Here is a 685-nt window from a genome sequence, read left to right as displayed (position 1 = left end):
TTCATTCCGACATCGACAACCGACTCACGACAGCTTTATACGACAGCCGACAATGCAATGCACATGCGTCCGACATCCGACAACGACATACGACGTATTGTAGAACGGGCCTAAAGCCGGTATCAGACTACGCATGGAGATTGAGATTAAAGCGAATTCGGCAGCTTGCACTATAGTGCGCACTGGCCTAGTTTACACCGTTAAATTAATTGATACGAGTATCAGGTTGGTGCGGACTATAAGTACTTGATACGTCACTATTTACACCGATTTATTTCGAAATAAGTTAAGATAGGTTTTTAGATTTTTCATTTCACAAAACTTCTAATTCTAATTTTAATCTTAAAGCAACTTTAACCTAATGCAGCCGTGACGTATTTAATCCGATTGAAAACGAACTAAGTATTTACAGTGCGTCAGAATCTTTTGATACGCGTACTATTTTGGTCTGATACTAGCGATTCAGGAGTATCAGACCAGACCGTACTAAGATAATTCGCGAACGTTTACACCGACCGTATCAAGCGATTTGATACTTAGTACGCGTATCAAGTGCTTGATGTAAACTAGGCCACTGAGTGCAAACTTTTTCAGTGCCGCACATTCGATCAATGCCCTCTGCCCCAGTGCCAAGAAATCTTCGCATTCGATTAGATTACGTTGTTACCATGCGAGTTTTATGTTG

This window comes from Wasmannia auropunctata, unplaced genomic scaffold (assembly GCF_000956235.1).
Source record: "Wasmannia auropunctata unplaced genomic scaffold, wasmannia.A_1.0 LD336099.1, whole genome shotgun sequence".
Lineage (NCBI taxonomy): Eukaryota > Metazoa > Arthropoda > Insecta > Hymenoptera > Formicidae > Wasmannia > Wasmannia auropunctata.
Note: the sequence above shows the minus strand (reverse complement) of the source record.